At 26.8% G+C, this 18,659-nt stretch overlaps 1 protein-coding gene across 7 annotated transcripts in view; it reads left to right on the top strand.

Annotated features, from left to right (window-relative positions):
• The window catches only part of LOC127281673 (protein tincar), a 179,076-nt gene that overhangs the window by 34,098 nt on the left and 126,319 nt on the right, over positions 1 to 18,659 (top strand). For all 7 annotated transcript variants that reach the window (XM_051305519.1, XM_051305528.1, XM_051305554.1 and 4 more), the window contains exon 3: positions 9,888 to 9,929. The gene's annotated coding sequence lies outside the window, so the exon portion shown is untranslated. The remainder of the gene's footprint in view (positions 1 to 9,887; positions 9,930 to 18,659) is intronic.

Raw genomic sequence — 18,659 nt, forward strand, 5'->3', positions numbered from 1 at the left:
TACCATATCATGCTCCCCTTTTTACATCTTATTAAATTTAGCGTATAATCATTTTTACAAAAAAATCGTGAATTAAATAATACTTTGCAATTCTTTTTTTTTCTTTATATTTTACGACATATTTTATCTCTAAATAATTCGATATAATTATTCCGATACATTTACAATATTGAATATTTTACATTATTAATTTGACATCTAGGTTAATAATAATTCGTTTTCCGATATATATTTGAATATTTTACAGATAATTGCTTTTGCTATTTAATTTCTACAAAAGAATTCTTGCTTTATTAAAATATCAAATAGAATTAAATTCTAAATTATTAAATTAATTTTTAATCATATTAATTAATAATTAAATTAGAAATCAATTTTCATTGGGGAAAAAAAGTATTGAATTAACAAAATATATGTTCTTATTATTTGATACAATATTTTTTTGAGACAAAATAAATTTTTTTGAATTAAAAAAATTAATGGATGAAAAAAATTGAAACTATTTCAGTTTTTTTTTCAGTAAACAAAAAACAAAGTCTTGCGAAAAATTAGGGATTTGCTTAATACAATTAAAATCAGTAGATATATATAGAGGAGTGTATTTCGACTCGATTACAAAACAGATTAGTATTTGTGGATGCCATAGAAATGTCTTTCGTAAAACCCCAGCAACTACTGACTAATCCTCTTCTTCTTTTTTACCCCAGAGCATAGGATTTTTTTTTGTGCTTCTTGTTCTCCTCTGATCAAATTCCCGAAGAAAATTTTGTGAGAATTCCATTACTCTTTCTCTCCAGTGAATTTGGTTTTTGTTGTGAAGAGAATTAGAGGTGGGGGGGGGGAGTCCCAAAAGGGTAATTTGACTAGGGGGCCATTAGGTACCTGGAAGCATACACGAAATGCCAGATTGGATTTCCTTGCATAATAGATTACATTAGAGGCGTTGAAACCAACAGAAAGTTCCAAACTATGGTCCAGTCAGTTTGTCTTATTTTACCTTATATCCAATTTTTATTTTTCAACAAAAAAAGGCTTTAAAAAGAGAAATTGCAAATTTTTTTTTCTATTCTTCAGTTTCTTCGATTTTTTATTTTATTAATTTATTATTATTTGTATTGTTATTTTTTATATTATTTTTTAATTAATGATGGCTTAGAGAAATTATTAAAAGATTTTTTTTCAAGTTTCTTAACAAAGAAGAAAAAATTTATATTTTTTTTTGTCAAAGAGAAACGATGAGAAATTTATTTTGATGGGAGGATTTGAAAAAAAAAGAATAAAATATCTTTCATCATGACGTGCGGTGATTATATTTTATTATTTATCTTGGCACTAAAAAATTGTGGAGATCGAATCTGTATAATTATCAACTTCAACTTCACGTGTCGTAATTAAAGTGGAGATAAATTGATTTTCGCGAATTAGCCGACGAGACGCGACAAACGCGGAGCAAAAACCGGAATGTGTGTGTGTGTGTGTGTGCTTTTGCTCTCGTTGGAAACTAAAACATTCATTACAATTTCGAATCGATGTTAAATCTTTCCGAAAAAAATGACAATTTTTTAAATATTTCAATTTAATTAAAAATAATTAAAAATTCATTTATTCATTTTAAAATACTTAATTTATTTTAAAATTAAAGAAAAAAAATTTCTTTTATTTCTTTTAACAATTATAAATTGTTTATAATATAAAATTGAATTTGAGTGTAATAAAATAGGTATTAATTTATTTCCTGTGGAAAAATTAATTTTCAATTGTCTGTGGCTGAAAAATTTTTTTTTTCTCATTGCAAATTTTTTTTCGCTCTCATGTATCGTATAAATTTTTAATCATGGTATTTTAAAATTTACTTAGTGGAGAAAAGTGAGGCTATTTTTATTTTCCGAATGTCACACATGTGCATAATACATGAATTGTCGCGCAAGCATCGAAACAAGTTTAAATATACAGACACACACATATACACAAAAATACATATAATGTATAAACCAGAAACGAGTATTTGAGGTAAAATGAAACTCGATGTTACGAACGGAAGTGGCCCAGAGATGGCGATAATCTGACCGACCCAAAACCCACTGAATTTTCAGTACGTGCACGTTGGTATAGAGAGGATATATACATATATATCTATCTATCTATCGGTAGTATCAGCAATTTCCATAACTAAAGTATATCCTGAACGCGCGTGCGAATTTCAAAGTCGTTCATGCTATGCGGTTTACGCATATATTTGCATTGAAATTTTTTTTTTTTAACTTTTTTTTTCGTCTCGCATCAAATACTTCATAACTATTTCCGGTTAACCAAAAGATCCTTAATCAAGTGATGTATTGTTTTTGTTAAGTATTTATTTTTCATTAATGAGAGACACGACCGTAAAATTATGTTTACTTCTTTTTGTTTGAGATTAATAACTGGAGATTATTACATTTTTATTGATGTATATAGAAATTTATTGTTTTTTTAATTTATTTATATTTATATATTTATATTTATTTATAATTTTTTAATTATTTTTATGTCTTTTTATTTTTTTTTATTAATTTTTATTTTTTTATTTTTGTAAAGATATATTTTCGATAAAATTCTGCATTTCTTTTGAAAAAAACTATTTGCAAGTAGATAAAGTCGGATATAGTCAGGCGACATGTGATTTCATAGTGTCGAATGTTATTATACAGGGAAAAACTATTTTCTAAGGAGATAAGGTTGATCGTATCGTATTTTTCAGGAAAGAACTGTTTTTAAGTAGATAAAGTCCACAATAGTCAGACAGTATTATTTTTCAGTTAAAAATTTTATTTTATCAATAAAATTTATGTGGAAATAGAAAAAAGTTGTTTATAGTCAGACAAGAAGGTTGTCTAGTTCAAAAAAATTAATTATTTTATTTTATTTAAGTAAATGAAGTCGATATATAAGACAATTATTTTCCCTAGAAAAATTGTATTTCCTATGTGAAAAAATTATTTGTAAGTAGAAAAAGTCGATTATAGTAAGACAAAATAATTTCTTTTTCTGAAAATCGTATTCTGTAAGGAAAAATTATTTTTAAGAAGAAAAAGTCGATTATAGTAAGACAAGATAATTTTTTGTAGTAAAAATCGTATTCTATGAGGAAAAACTATTTTTAAGTAGAAAAAATCCGCCATAGTCAGACAAGGTATTTTTTGAAATTATATTTTGTTAAAAAACTATTTTTAAGTAGAAAAAGTCAGTTATAGTCAGACAAGATATTTCTTGAAATTATGCAAAAAACTATTTTTAAGTAGAAAAAGTTAAGTATGGTCAGACATAAAATTTCCACCACAAAATGTCGAAAATTTGTTTGCTTGTCTTTTTTCCTATTAAAAAAATATATTTTTTTCAAATATGTCGCAATTTTCATAAATTTTAGTTTACAGCTTATACTAAGAGTTTTAGTTATTCCATTGGCTTTTCGAGGGATAAGAGAGGTGAAAGAGGGATGGGGGTGAGGTGGTGGATTTTGTCCGTGTTCAGACCCTTAATCATCTTGCACCCCAACGGATATCGGTCGCCAATTAAGGAGAATAATGCACAGCACTTCTCAAAGTTTAATTAGCGCAGTTTCATCTCTCTCTCGGGGAATTTTCGTGTAATCGCGCGCGCACACGAAGAACTGTAAGTTTATTCTTCTTATTTACATTTGGATTGCACGAGCCATTAGCTATTAATTAGTTATTAAAGATTCCACTTTTATGCCCAATATCATTTCTATATCGGTTGACTCTTCTCTCCATTATACAGTATTTTATCTTATCGCCCTCTTATCGCGTCTTAGATTGTGTGAAATAGAATTGAAATGCTTTCATTTATTTTAATAATATCAAAAATTATTTTTTATTAATTAATTATAATAATAATTTTACATTTTTTATTATAATAATTTTACAATTTTCATTAATAATAATTTTACATTTTTTTATTATATAATACATGGAAAGAAATATTTATCTGAAACAGCGAAAGGTTTCGCTAAAATTGCGAAAGATTTAACTGAAACAAATAAAACTTTTGGTACTAGAGTGAAACGATTCGCTGTTCCAGGTAAATATTTTTTTTTCCTGTAAAAATAATTTTTTTTTAATTGCAATTAATATATTTCTCTTAAATTGAGAATATTATTTTTCAGTTAATTTCGAAATAAATAAAAATTTTGTAAGATTCGTGTGCTTTTGAAATTTGACAATAAAAATTGTTTGCAAGTAAAATGAGAGTATTTTTGAAGGGAAAAATAAATAAATATGTATTAAAATTGAAGGCGCTTGTAGGCACACCGCATATTGTCGATGGTAGAGTAATTAACGAATCCCATGAGGGCTCGTCGTTCTTGGATCAGTATATACGTGAATTCCAGTGCGCGCACTTGCTTTTGAATATTTAAGCTTCGAAACTCGAATAATTCCTTATTTCTACTTCTCCCCTCATCTCTCTTCTTCTTCTTCATAATTCCTCTTAGAAAGCTTCTCTTATTTGCGTCGAACTTTAATTTCAAATTCTGGTATTTTCCGATCATCGAACTTGAAAGCACGAAGTGTCACCCACCTGGAATCCTTAAGTATTTCTAAAGTATCCCTCAGACCTTGTGGGATCACAGCTGTTCAATATATACAGCCCTTGTCTCACCGCGGAATTAATATCTTTCTCAATAAAGCAGTTTCTTTTTTGTTGTTTTTGAAATTTTTTTCGAAAACTGGTTTTTTAGTTTCAGAAATAGAAAGGACAAGAAAAAAAATTATATTTTGGGATAGAATTTGGCAAAATTTTTTGCTGAAAGACAGAATTTATTTATTTTTGTTGTATTTTAATTAGAGAAATTTGCAAAATTCAAAAGAGTAGAATTTCTTTTTAATTTGATCGAAATCGATAGATTAGTGAAATTTTTTTACTTCTTGGAATTCAGATCTGTATTTTCGAACATAACTGTGCAAACATGGTCTGTGAGACCCTGTGCAATTGATAAAGCAAATTCTCCATTTTTCTTTTGGAAAAAAAAATTCTATTTTTCAGATTTTTAAAATATCAAATTCTTAATTAATTATTTAAAATACGAAATTCTTAATTCTATTTTCCTAAAAAATATATTTTTTTAAATTGTTAGTTATTGGTGAATTGCTGAATTTTGTTATTCCACTTACTGTTGAGTCAGCGATACGAAGTTTTTCTCCTCTTTTTTTTTCTCTTGAGGTTGCGAGAAAAGTCAAAAGTATAATTTATAATGTACGTGGATATAAATCAACGATTTTCGGACTCTTAATCCAGGCTTTTTTTATGTGCCCCCCCCCTCTCTCTCTCTTTGCAGAGGTTTTTTTTTCCTCCTTTTTTTTTGTATGTGGTTGAAACTCTGCCAATTCTCTTTAGTAGCTTTTCGGATGGGGTTCGGCATCCCTGGGAAATCCATTTCCTGAATGTACGTGAGTCGAGATAAAAATTGACTTAGGTTTTATTACTGATTGCACTAAAAGAAAAGAGTACAAAAAGTAAAAAAATAATTGTCACACGTCACGTACTTTTTTTCTCTAACCAAATGATTCAATTCAAATCACATAATTACTGAATCTGATTTTTTTTTTACTTCGAACAAAAAGTATATTTTCGAGAATAAAAAATATTTCATTTTTTACAATAGAAAAATGTATATAAAGAGATCTTGTGATACATATTTGACAGGAATTGTCTGATAATCTTGACAATGATAGATGCGTATAAATATATGTATGTAAAGTAGATTTATAGGATTCACAATCTGCGATGTTTGAAAATAGAAAAAGCAAGGTCTTTATAATAGTCAAGATAGGATTGAATTTATTTTATGAAAGAATCATTTTCTTATCGTACTATTGTCATAGACATCCGTCTTTTTATCGAAAATGTTTTTCCAACCTTAGAATATTTCATTGATAGGTCTATACTGACCGACTTTCTTTATATACGTCACTTGGCTTATAGAAAGACTATAGATTTACGTAATCTTATGGCTATTAATAAATACATACATTTGACATAGTTCATTAATAATTCCTAGCGTGTTCTCTTTAACTTCTGAAAAAGGTAATAATTATTATATCTACTTTGTATTACTATTTCTCTGATAAAAATACACTTGCTATTTACTATTATATATTTAAAAATTAATTTAAAAACGAAATTTAAAAAGCAGTAGAAAAAATTTTATTTAATTTCATTTTCAAAGAAACTTTTTTTTTATATATACACTTTTAAAAATCAAAAATTGAAAGGGTTTAAATTAAAAAAAAGAAAAAATTTTCGAAATATATAGCGGCAAAAGGAAAGTGTAATTTCGCGTGTTGGCGGTGCTCGCCAGGTCTTCCTTTGACCACCCAATGTGGAAAGAGAGGGGGCGGCAATCACTTTGGGATTTTATTCGGGATTACCATGAGAGACGACCGTTCGATCGCACCGGATTAAATGGAGCCTTTTACCCCTTGTTGGACGTCCATAGTCCGAAACTGCACTTCCAACTTGGAACTTTATACATATACAACTATCTTCCTCGAAGAGATCCTGCAATTCAATATATATATATATTGTATCCCTTGGATTTAGCCATCGCGTATTTTTCCAAATCTTATAAATATATATATATATACTACATAATATCGGAAAAACTTCAGGAAAAATTCACATCGATTCGTCTTGAATTTTACCTCTATGAAATATTTAGAATCTTCTGTCTATATTTTGTGTATTAAATAATTTTTATCTGAAAAATTTATGGAGAAATTTTTTTTATCACCAAATTTGTCAACGTATGAACAAAATATTGCCAGGCAATGTTTCCTAAATATTGCAACAATATTTCCTAAATATTGACCTAAATATTGCTTTCTTTGAAGACATATGTTTTCTAAATTTAATATAAAAAAAAAAAAGTTGGCGTCCTGTAAATTGTTTATTGTGAGGAACATTTGTGAGCTAAGTAGCCGATATCCCAGTTTCCATTGAAGTGCAGATTGAAAAAGCGGATCTTGTAAATTCGTTTAGGAGCAGCGAACCGTATAAATCGATATTTCGTTCTCCAACTGTATTGTAAGGGGGGAGTAAAAAAAAAGTTAGCGCTGAGCTTGGACAGGTGACAAGTTGCAAGAGATAAAGTTATAGGTTCGTTGAAAGGTTTTGTTTGAAAGGTTGCCATCAATTTCAAATTGTTTCATTCCTTCATCTTCACTCATGAAGAAATTGCTTTATTTTTTATTTTTATATTTTCATATATATATATAATATTTTATATCTTTTCTAAATTTTATTTATTTTATATAATATATTTTTATATATATATTTTCAAAGAGGCGAATTTATTTCAATTTTCCGTGGACAAATATTTGCATATCATTTTTTTATATATTCTCAGAATAATTTAAAAATAAAAATAAGAATATTTTTCTAAGAAAGGGTTATTCTTCTTCTCATATCAAGATGAGTTTAATTAAATAATTTTTTTATTCTAATTAAAATATTATTCTGTATAAGAAAAAACTATTTTCAAAGGAGATAAAGACAAAAACAGTCAGATAATTTGTTTTTCAGCTGAAAAATTGTATTTTATGAGGAAAATTTGAGTAGAGAAAGTAACGAATAGCCAGACAAAGGAGTATTTTAAAAACTATCAGTAGAATAAGTCGATTACAGTCAGACAATACTGTTTGTAAAAAAAGTAATTGAAATTAAAAAAAGTTACTTATAGTCAGAAAAATTCTCCGATTAAAAATAAATTCTTTTTTTTTTACTTTCTAAGTAGATTCAGTTAACTACAGTCAGACAATCAAGTTTCCTCATAAAAAATTGAAATATTTCTATTTTTAAGAAACAATTTTAAAAATGTTTTTAATTTTTTTTCTTTCTATTCAATAATAGAAGCAGTGTAATGTATCATCAAAATTCTGAATGAATGTTTCTATATATGTTGCCAGATGAAATCACTGTCATAATTTTGTGCCTGAAAATAAAAATAAAAAAAAAAAAAAACAGTTTTTGGCAAAATGCCATATACATGAGTGCCACTTCGAGATGAATTTTGCATCCACATCTGTGCACGTGACACGTGCCTCACTGACTCACATCATTTACATTGAAAATAAAATCCAAGTGTTGACAATTATTTCAATATTTACTTTATATGGTCGACATCACACTACTCCTATATAAACTGAAATGCATTTTTAATAAAAAATTTCACTCAACTTCTATTTTCATTGTCAACATTTGTGTGCAAATAACTTGTCTAAAAATAATATTCTAAATGTGGAATATTTATAACTCAAAGAAGGGAGACTTGATTTAAAATTAAATTAAATTTATATTAAACAAAAATGAATTCGACAAATTTTTTTTTTAGATAAACCAAAATAGTTATATTTAATTAAATAAAAGTTTGTTTTAAATAGTTGAAATTCTACTAAGGTAGATAATGAAAGCACATTTGAAATATTTTCATTTAATAAAACACAATATTAATAAATTTTATTTTATTGTAAAATTTTAATAAACGGTATATTTTTAAATGATTGGAAAACAATTTACAAAATACTTCGGAAAAGTAATTTATCAATATATATCATATTCAGAATGCAATTGATGCATCGCTTATTGGAAAACAATATTTAAACAATCATTGGTATATTACAGAATTATTAGTTATTTAATTGATACAAAATCTTTGGAAAATTATTTTGCAAAATATTTGGAAATAATTTGCAAAATATTTGGAAAATAATTTGCAAAATATTTAGAAAATAATTTACAAAATATTTGGAAAATATAATTTACAAAATATTGGGGGGGGGGAAACAAATAGATGTGAATTAAAATAATATTTGTAACCCTTTCGAAATTTTTTATAGAAAATTGAAAAGGAATAAAATCAAATTTTTTTAATTTTCTTTAAAATAATATTTTTTTTTTCGCAAATTATTAAAAAATTCTGTTTTTTTCGAGGAGGGAAAATTTTATTACTATTATTGAAAAAATATGTAATCGACATACAGTGTATAGACCCATTTAGACATGCGTGCGTGGCTTTTTGAAAAAAAAAATAAATAAATGAATAAAGCGAAAAGTTCAAAGGAAAATGGCTTGTCTCGTTGAAAATTTGTGGACGCTTCATATTCAAATATGCCACCGTGCGCGGGCTTCGATCGTCGCTTTTAGAATAGCGAATCACGAGTGGCGCACTGAGCTTGAAAAAAAGGAACTTTTTCATTTTTATGCAAATTTGATCTCTGTAATTGCCGAGTCTTGTAGTACTTTCTCTTTTAGTTTTCATTCCTAACAGCTTCCGTTATATAAAGTTTTCCTTGGCTTTTTGCATCAGGACTTTAAAAGTTTGTTTGGAATTTTATGATTTTTTTAATATATAATATACATTAACGCATAATATTTCTATGTATTTATATTCAAGTCAGAAAAAAAAAAAATTCTCAAATTAAAATTAATAAATATTTATAGTTTAAAATAATTTTTATTATGTAATTTAAATTCAAAAATATATTAAAATAATAATAAATTTTATTATAGTTAAAAAAAGGTCGTTGGAAAATTTTTTTTTCTGTTTACTTTATAACACACGTGTTGGAGGATCTTTATCACATTTTCGCATCAATATTGTATTATTTGGAAAGGCAAAACATTGGCCAATAGGAAATGACATGAGTCGAGATCTCAGAATTTTGAAACTATATATTACTCGGAAAAGAGACGAGGGTTTTTGCGGGTGGTAAAGGGAGGGTTGCGTCGAGTTTCAACTCGAGGGGTTGAAACGAATGTTTCCTTCATGGGAGATTAACTATTCTTGGGGTTCTGCCAGTAGGTTTTTCATAAAACTTTCTACTTTTCTGTTTCAGAATTTCTTATGCCGCGACTCTCTTGGCCACCCTTTGTTATTGGTGAGTTACAACAATATTTTCTTTTGTTTTAAAAATTTATTCATTATACAATAATAATATACAAATTCATGATTTTTTTTCAAAAAAAAATTTTTGTACATGAATTCATATTTTTTTTGGTTTTCAAAGGTCTGATTCTTATTAGTTTCATTGAAAAGGGTTTTTTTATCTTGAAATTGTATATTTATTTATATTTGAAACGAAAGCAAAATCGAGGCTCTGGCTCTGTTTATATAAATTTAGAATGTGCTTTAACTTTATCGTTTAATCAAGAGAGAGAAGAGAGAGAGAGAGAGAGAGAGAGAGATGAGCGCCTCCGGCGTGAAATTTCGCGATACCTCCTAAACGTGTAATAGAACGTCCCTGAAACACGCACCATGGGTAAACCACGTCGACGTGACGTCCGACGCACGTCTACGTGATGTCCGGACATCCGACATCCCCTGATGCACACACTAATGTGCACTGACGAGTAGATAGGCGAAATTATTAACGTTACCAAGCTCCTCTCTCTCTCTCTCTCTCATCATCCGCCAATTAAAGTTTCGCGTGTCAAGATGGTACGCGCATACATGCCATGCATGTGAAACTTCTTCGCAAACCGCGTAAATCCAATATATACATACATACATATTCAAAAATAACAATTTTGGAATTTCCGGTTTTCAAAATTTTGCTTTGATCCAAAAACCATAATAATATTCGAAATTTCACTTCAGTGGTAATTATTCATTCATGATTTATCAAAGAGATAAAAATAAATATAACATATTTTGTTTGATTATTTTTCCACAAAATTGGTTTAAAAAAGAAAAAATTAAAAAAAAGGTTGTTTAGAAAATTAGATACCGGTTATTTTTAAACTCTCCGTTGAAATTTTTATAGCATTTTTTAGAAATAGATAAGGAATCAAAATATTATTATTAGAAATTATTATTATTATTATTATTATTAGGAATTATTTATTCAATCATACGGCAAAAGTATAATTATTAAAAAAAATATAGAACTGATTTTTAATTGAAAAAAGTTTGTTTCGCGAATTGAATATTTCGGTTATATTTTTAAACTTTCTATCAAATTTTTTCATTGTCAATTTTTAGAGGTAGATAAGGAATCGAAATATTATTATTATTATTATTAGAAATTATTTATTCAATCATACGGCAAAAGTATAATTATTAAAAAAAATATAGAACTGCCTTATGGAAAAAATTTTATTTGCTAAATTGAATATTTTGGTTATTTTTAAAACCTTTGATCAAATTTTTTTCTTCAATAAATTTTTATAGAGATAGATTACAAAACGAAATTTATTGAAAAAAAAAATATAGAACTGACTTTTAATTAAAAAAGTGCGGAATCGAAATTGAAAAAGTTTGCTTAGAAAATTGTATACAGTTTACATTGAAATCATCCATGGAATTTTTTTTTTTAAATCAATTTTTAAAGATAGATAAGGAATCGAAATACTATTATTATTATTATCACACAAATTTAAAAGTATTAAATTGATACCAAAAATATCAAATTGATACAAATTTTTATATCAATTTGATATTTTTGGTAACAATTTGATACTTTTAAATTAGTGTGATTAAAAAAAAATCCTGTTACTTAAAAAAGTGCAAAATCAAAATTGAAGTAATGAAAAATTGGACAAGAAATTTTTTTTTTCGCCATTGACATGAAAAAGTGTCTTTTTTGTGCCTGTTTTGGGCAGATAAAGTAGCACTTTTTAAGGGAGTTTGGGCCAACTGCCTAAAAAAGACTTTTTTAGGCAGCAAACTGCCGTATAAAGTCTTTTTTAGGCAGTAAACTGCCCTATAAAGTCTTTTTTAGGCAGTTGTTAATTTTTGCATAATTTTTTTTTTTGCTTTTATTTTATTTATCAATTTTTATTATTTTTTTTCTTTAAAATTGTTTCACTTTTTCATAACAATGGCGAAAAAAATAGCGTATGTGGCTCGCACGTAGTAATTTTTAGGTTCGGATGATTTCAATACTCGCTGTCTGTGCGACTTCGGTTCGACTCGGCTCGCTTTCGGCTCGACTCGACTCGCCTTCGGCTCGTCTTCATCTCACCTACAGCTCGCCTTCGTCTCACCTACGTCGCACTAACGACAGCTCGTACTGAAAATTACATCCTCACCTAAAAAGTACTACTTTACGTGCTTGCCACATAATATACTATTATTTAATAAATCACTGCACAAGTCGTAGTGATTTATTTTATTTCCATAAAACTTAATTTTTGTTTTTATAAATTTTTTTATCAAAAAAAATTTATTGATATCTATTTGAATTGCAAAATTTATATTTGCGACAAGAAAAATATTAGTTTTGACGTTTTATTTTCTTTCTTTTTTTCGATGGTAAATCTAAAATAGTCATAAAAAAAAATTTTTTTTTCCACAGTATAGAGTATACGTACATTGTATTAGTATAGGTATATACATTTATAGAGGAATAATTCGCTTCCATTCGAGGTATATGTCAATCTGTCGGCTGAAAGTTAGAAACTGTCCGCACGATTTGTAGTGTGCGAGTGACATGGTTGAATGAATTGCTATATATATATATGGAAACTGTTCGATGTGTGTATATATATATTCATTTGCTCGAAAACCCAGTAACTGGTCAGAGTGAACGCACTAAAACCAATATTTATTGAAAGCAACCAAGTTTCGAGCAAATCAATAAGGCTGCAAATCAATCCCTCATAATCATCATGGTCTTGCTCAAGTTTACCAAAGTCCTTATTTATTGGTATATATAACCCAACGAAACTCGAGAACTTGAATCTTTGACTAAATCCGAAGCTGAGCTTGTATAATAATTATTTTCAATCAAAATTTTATAAATATTTAGCCAAAAAATTTTAATTGAAAAAAAAGAAAAAATAGTGATTTTGATGTAACAGTTTATAAAATGTTTTTTAAAGTCAACTGACAAATTTATAATATGAACATAGAAGAAAATTTAATCCTCAATGCGTTATATTGTTTCCCTTCCTTTTTATTTTTTGTTTGACATTTTAATAATCCACGTTGTGTCTACCCTTTGCTCGTTTTCTCTCTCTGTGTGTGACGCATCCTTTTTGCAATGTAGAGGGCTTTCACTGTTTCAGTTTTGAAATTGCCACAAAACTAATTGCGTTCGTAAATGCATTAATATGTGTCCGCTCTCGGAGATAATTCCTCACTCCCTAGAAGGAGAAGCCGCACAGTCAAATTTAGTTAGCTTCCCGTTACCGTATTGTACCAATTTCTAATGAGATTTGTCAATCAAAACGTATACGTACGTGACTCTCAGCGAGTTTAAATTAATATATATCTATACTTCATATCTGATTGTGACACATTCAAAAATAAACACTCTAGATTATGATTTGCTAATAATTCATTTTTTTTGTTCTATTATTAAAAAATATTTATTTTAGAAATATTTTTTTCATATATAAAATTTTTAGGTTGGGAAAAAAATTTATTTTCATTTTAACTATTAAATAAATATTTCCCTGAATTGAATAATTATTATTTCAATTAAATTTTTAATTGTTTCAAATACAAAAATTATTGGTACATTTATGTATACGATTATAATTTATTATTTGATAAATATTTAGCAATTATTTGAATTAAATAATTTTCTTTTTTTAATAAAATTTTTGTAGGAAAAAAAACTTGTTGTGTTACATGTAAAAAGTCAATTTATCAGGTTTCTTGAGACTCTTTTTTTATTTATGAAACTTGTGCGAAAGTTTACCTTGAAGTTTTTTTTCTCATATATATTGATTCCACCTGCCATTCGCAGTATATAGGAAATAATGCGCGAAAAAAGGAAAAATAACCCTGGGAATTGTCGCGTGTCTTTGTATAGTAAAAGTGACTTCCTTAAGTGTAGACTTTTTTTTTATGTCTATTGATTTTTTTTTTCATTATATACTACTATGCGTGCAAAGGAATTTTAATGCGTTTGCAAATTACTTTGTCACACAGAACACGCGAACGGTTTTATTATTGATTTTTCCAAAAAGCATTGTATATATTGCGTGAGAACTAATTTTTTGTTGTATATATATATATAGGTAGTAGTAAAAGTGTTGTTGTACTTTCCCCTCCATTAGTTTCATGTTACTGACATGTTGAATTACGCAACACACGTGTTCGAATACGTGCATGCTTCTCTATTGAAAATTCCACCGGAAATAAACTGCGAAATAGGTTTAATATTAACTTTATATATTTATAGATCATTTGAAAATTATTTACCCATGATATTGGTTTTATAATTTTCCAATCAGGTATTAAAAAAAAATTTATTTTTTAAAATATAGTAAATAAATTCAATTTCTATTAAGCCAGAATTTGTATTAAACACAAATTTTAGGGCAATTTTTTATTTAACGGAATTTACGGAGTATAATTACTGATAAACTGAATTCTTATTCGACGGATTTATTTAGCAGAAAAATTTCTCTTTTGTAAAATTTCCATTTAGCCAAATTTTTGTTAATTAAAAATAGAAATAGATAGAATTTCTTAGTTATTTATTTAGCAGAACCATTTTGGTAGAATTTTACTATTTTGCCAAATTTTCACTTCGAGAGAATTTTTATTTAGCCAAATTCTTATTCAGAAGAACTTTATTCTTGAAAAAATTTTTATACACTTTATTTAGCAGATTTTTTTTCATCAGAATTTCACATTTTAGCCATATTTATATTTATGGAGAATTTTTATTTGGCCAAATTGTTATTTAGCAGGATTTCACTCTAGATGATATTATTTATTTAGCAAATATTTATTGGCAGAATTTCATTAATTCATTATTATTTCCCCAAAATATCTAGCCAAACTGTTATTCAGTAGAATTTTCACTAGTTTCATTTAACATTTTTATTAATTAAAATTTTTTATTTGTGTGAAATTCCATTTGGCTGAAATTCTATTAAGCTAAACATTATTTATTAATTTATATTTAGCCTTTATTTGTTTCAGAAAATTTTACAGCTTAAAAATTCGGCTAAATAAAAATTCTACTTTTAGGAGAAAAAATTTTATTAAAAAAAAAATAAATAAAAAGATAAAAAATAAATTAAAAAAAAAATATTACAATGTATGTCCTTAAGAATATTATAGTTTAATGTTTACAGTACAAGTTTTGAGTGTCGTCAAGGTGATAAGAGGAATTAGTTAACTCGAATTATAAAGTTTTAATATTGGGAAACTATATCCAATTATGAATGTTAGTTACTTAGGTGTGTTGGAACACTCACGATTAATTAGTTAAGCCTGGAATTGAGAGGTCTATTGGGTGGCACAACCTGTGCAAGGTAGAATTCAACACCGCCCCCCCCTCTCCCCTCTTAGGTTTGGTTTGATGCATTAGTGCATTATCGGCTTTCGATTATAAGCTTTGCCTTTGTCACCTCTACTACTTCCCCCCCTTGTCTCTTTTCATTTCCCTTCCTCTTTCTCACTTCTTCTTTATTAGTCGATATTGCAATATTCCAAGACTTTGTCTGGGGGATAATAAGCACCGGCTTTATGTTCACGAAACACCTTGATTAGGTTTACTTTGATGTTTCAGGACTTCCTTTATCTCAGTTCTTAATAGATACGCACGAAATCAATTTTTTAACATTAAATAAAAAAAAAATTCAATTATCTTTATAATAGAATTTATCACTTTTAGAATTAGAGATTCAATTTTTTAATGAAATTATTTCTTGTGAGAATAAAAAAGGGAATTACGTAAAATGAAGTATGATTCATTGTTTTGGACAATTTAATTAGTAATTACTTAATTAGTAACAATTTAGTAATTCTTTAATTATTAGTTATGTAATTAGTAAGTAATTAATTAGTAATTATTATTTATTTAATTAGTAATAATTTAGTTAGAAATTATTTAGTTATTAGTTATTTAGTTAGGAATTATATAGTAAGTAATTATTAAGTTAGGAATTATATAGTAAGTAATTATTTAGTTAGCAATCATTTAATAAGTAATTATTTAGTTAGGAATTATATAGTAAGTAATTACTTAGTTAGTACCTAATTATTTAATTAGGAATTGTATAGTAAGTAATTATTTAGTTAGGAATTATGTAGTAAGTAATTATTTAGTTAGTAATCATTTAATTAGTAATTATTTAGTTAGGAATTGTATAGTAAGTAATTATTTAGTTAGTAATCATTTAATTAGTAATTATTTAGTTAGTAGTTATATAGTAAGTAATTATTTACTTAGTACCTAATTATTTAATTAGTAATTATTCAATTAGGAATTATATAGTAAGTAATTATTTAGTTAGGAATTATATAGTAATTATTAGTGTCACGTCACCGTAACATATTTTATAAATAAATGTTATTATTTTTAATGAATTAATTAAATAAATAAATATATTTGTAAATAAATAATTGTTTACAATTAAACAAATATTTGTAAATAAACAGTTGTTTATAAATAAACAAATATATTTATAAATAAATAAATGTTTATAAATAAACAAGTATTTTTAAATAAACAAATACTTGTTAATAAACAATTATATGTAAACAAATAATATTTTATAATAATGTTATATTTATAATGCAAAAGATATATGTGTTGTTTTTGATGTTTGGTGGTTGAGGAATATAATTTTCAAATGAATGGACCATATGTGTGAGCCACTACTACATAGAAGAGGGGACTAATACTGTTTACATCGGTGAGGTGGTACCGTCCTAGAAAAAGACTTCCTGGGTTAGCTGGTCCCATCGAAAGATTTACATTATAAAATTTTTGTATATAAAGGGAAATCTTTCCCATGGAGGACAGTCAAAATCAGTATCAATATCAGTATCAGTTGTGAAGCAGTTTAGTTCGACGAATATATACATATATATATATATATATATACATAAGTGTCGGCAGTATCTACAGTTACAAAAAGTCATTCATAAGTGCTATAAAAATACAAGTGTTCAGCAATTAAAGAAAAAGAGTCAAAGAACTTAGTGAAATACAGAAAATACGGTCCAGAAGTTCCAGTGAAAATTCTGTCATAAAATTTTTACGAGCGACCTTTTAACATCTGAAATAGAAGATCTTATCTGACGTTGAGTGGTCCAGCTGTCGAAACACCAATAAAAGACTCGAGGTAAACAAGAACCCAAATCTTATAGGAAGGAATATTTGATAATTGTTTCTCAACCATTAAATAATTAAAATCATAATATTTTCTTTTAAATAAACTTTTATATTTTGTTTATTAATAAATAGTTTTATTAAATAAATAATATTTTTTGACCATTCATTTAATACCTCTTCCCAACTTAATTTATTTAATTAAGTTAAATTGAGGAAACAGATTAGGGAATAATTATAAGTTCATTAGATTAGGAAAATTTAATAATATTTAAAAATTTCAAATTTAAATTTTAGACATAACATTAGTTATTTAACTAGTAATAATTTATTTAGGAATTAAATAGTAAGTAATTAGTCAGTAATTATTTAATTACTAATTATAATAATAAATTAATTAAGAAAAAAAATTAGTAAAATTCTTTTCATTGCAATTAAATGAAAATTTATTTTCAAAGCAATAATGTATAATCAATACGCAATGATGTTAAGTTACGTAAGGTAAATATTGCATGGAGGGAATTTTGTGTTATAGTGTATAGTAATTTGAAAATTGGCTGAGTACGAACTTTCTCCCTACTATAATCTTAGGGTATATTTACTGAAGAAGGGAGAATGCGAGTGCACACACAGACACATACACACGTGGGGACAATCTAGGGATAAAGCAAAGTAACATTACGACCATGTACAACATTCTAGAGACAGTGTACCGATGGCTTCATTGCACTTTACGACTAGACACTATATAGCTACTTATCCTATGTGACTGTAAAAAAAAATCCAATTTTCCTTCGAGATTTATTTATACAAAGAATTTTTTTTTATTTCCCACGGGGAATAAATTTAATATAAACAAAACTAATTAAAAAAGTTTTAAAAAATAAAAATTTATATTAACAATTATAATTAAATTTATTGTAATTGGAATTAAATGAAGCTATTTAATAATTAGTAATAAATAATATATAATAATAAATAATTATTATTTCCGCACAGAAATATAAAGTGAAAATTAATTTTCATAAAATTATATAATTTTCCATTTGAAAAAAACATTTCTTTTTATCCAAAATGTGTATTTATTTGTCGAGATCGTCTTTAATGCTCTTATTATCGTTCTCCACACGTTCACTGGTTTTATGAAACGTGTCAAATAAGATCGAAATGTCGACAAATAATCGGAAGAGAGAGAGAGAGAGAGAAAAAAAAAATACAGAAATGTTATCGCCATTCCGGTAAATAGTTCGGGTATGACGTTATTTTTGATCCCTTGAATGTACGCATCGTTGACCCTATGGATGAGATTTCTCCTTGTATGATATGGTGTTTGGCTACGTCATCCCCAGAAGATCTCTCTATATAGAGATGTAATCCCCCTTGCAATACACACACACACATTGAACAAACCCCGTTTTTGATACATGGAAAAGATCCTCATGAATGAAAAAAATTACGATACAAATTTCAGACCTTGAAATAAAAAACTGTTTTGCATTTTTTTTTTGCGACAGATAAAAATATACATAATACATGAAAGTACCATATTTATCTCTTCTATATATATTCATATAAATATAGAATATG

The sequence above is a fragment of the Leptopilina boulardi genome, unplaced genomic scaffold, assembly GCF_019393585.1.
Source record: "Leptopilina boulardi isolate dan_hultmark-lab unplaced genomic scaffold, ZJU_Lbou_2.1 LbouV2_112, whole genome shotgun sequence".
Classification (NCBI taxonomy): Eukaryota; Metazoa; Arthropoda; class Insecta; order Hymenoptera; family Figitidae; genus Leptopilina; species Leptopilina boulardi.